Genomic DNA, 1,943 nt, shown 5'->3' with positions numbered 1-1,943 from the left:
TGTCATGAGCGGTGCGATCAATAATTACTTAATGCTCTTAGACATTTTCGAATGCTCGGTTTATTCACTGCAAACATACATCAAACAATCTAAAAATAACTCAAACTACTTAAGGATAAAAGTATTGGGGCAAGTATGAACATAAGGGCATAATAACAGCACTCTTCACACATATCATTCTAGCATCATAGTCCCGACAAGCATTGCCGCCATCGGGGTGCTCACCCGGGGTAGAGTTGGAGAGAGCAGGACTTGATGTCTCCTTGGTTCCTAACTCTCCAAAAAGTCAGGGTCTCTACCCAGGTTTAAATGGACAGCTTGGCTGACTCTTAGACGTCTTCACTGTCCCAGTCAAGTCTCACTGGGTTTCTCCACACTTTAGGTGACTTGGCTGGCATTTGGTCGTCGGTCAGATTCAGCCAAGTCTTATCAGGGTTCCCCACACTTTTGTGGGGTCTCCTTGGACCAGCCGTTGATTCTTGGTGATGGTCCAACTTCTTGGCTGGGCCTTAATGTCACTTTATTTCTTCTCTAAAGTGCAGTTTCTTGTGTTTGTTTCATTTGAGGTGGCTCAACGTCTTGCAAGATAGTTTAACGTCTTGCAAGATAGTTTAACATCTTGCAAGGAAGTTCTATGGTGTTCTCATCATATCCACCCCCTGGTTCCAGGGAGCGTAAAGGCTCAAGAACACTTTAGGGAACCAAAACATCTTAACAATAAATATTTACACAAGAATACGAGTAAAATGATAAAACATATAGTAACAAATATATGAAGTATAGAAGTGATCATCCAATGACCAAGATTAGAGAAAAAATTCCAAAAACTTGTCTTATTTGAATTAACAGAGATCGAAGCAAGCTGCCAACATTACCCTTACAGGTATATTTCTCAGGGAAAAACAACTTTTCCCAGGCAATTGCCCAGTCACATCAGAGAGTTGTGGAGTTACATCTAAAAAGTATTTAGTTTCCCAAAATATGATTAAGGATTTTAGCCTCTTTGAGATCTTTGACCATATGTTTAACTAAATGATCGGTTTCGTTTTGTAAATGGTTTAGGGCTAGTTCCTGATCAGCTTCTAGGGCATGTGGGACTATGAGGTTTTTAATATTTGGAATGATGTGTTCTGATAAGACACTTGGTGTACATGTGAGACTAGAAATATTGCCCTTTGTAATGTTAATGACATTATTTAACAATAGGCAATTATCTTTGCAATCTTATAGTGTGTTGGTTCTTGTGATATGATCATAGTACATAAGCTTAATATTACAACAAAGCCATTGGAAGTGTCCTAGATTTTGGACTCCCCATGGTTTATTAGTTCTATAGGCTGATGTCATTTCCAAAGAATGTTGTATGTCTTGGTGCGTGATTAATGTTTCCTCATCCCAAATATGAAATTGTCCTTTGTCTATGATAAGTCCTCCCACATATAGTTAATACCTTTATATGAGAACCAGTCATCCCCAACTTTATAGGGTATGGGTATAGCCTCGTAACCCAATATAGGTTGTCTATTGGTGAGTGCAAGCACGATGATCGTGCAGGGGTGCACTGAGTCACATCCACTGGGTTTTGTGATGTCCAACTTCACCCTCGTGTTACCTTTAGTGGAGAATCTGGTTTTAAAAATAATTAAATTCCCAATATCGTTCCAGGAAGTAGTCAATTGTTGCTGCAGGTATTCGCATCTGGATTCCATCTTAAGGGTTTTGATAGAGGTGGAAAATATTTCATTGACCTCACCTTGTCTTTTAAGGGAATGTTGAATGTAACTGATTTCTTGTTGAAGATTAGCAATAGCTGTCTTGACTTTTTCAAGGGAGGAGGTTAGTAATCCAGACAAATCATGGATAGTCTTTTATAAATTTAACATTTCACCTTTTATGTGTTCCAGATTTGTCAGCTTAATTTTTATATCGTGGACTTCTGCCTC

This window comes from Echinops telfairi, unplaced genomic scaffold (assembly GCF_000313985.2).
Source record: "Echinops telfairi isolate 266 unplaced genomic scaffold, ASM31398v2 ScPeMD7_7468;HRSCAF=8506_0, whole genome shotgun sequence".
NCBI classification, from domain to species: domain Eukaryota; kingdom Metazoa; phylum Chordata; class Mammalia; order Afrosoricida; family Tenrecidae; genus Echinops; species Echinops telfairi.
The sequence above is the reverse complement of the archived record's forward strand: the minus strand, read 5'-3'. Positions refer to the sequence as shown.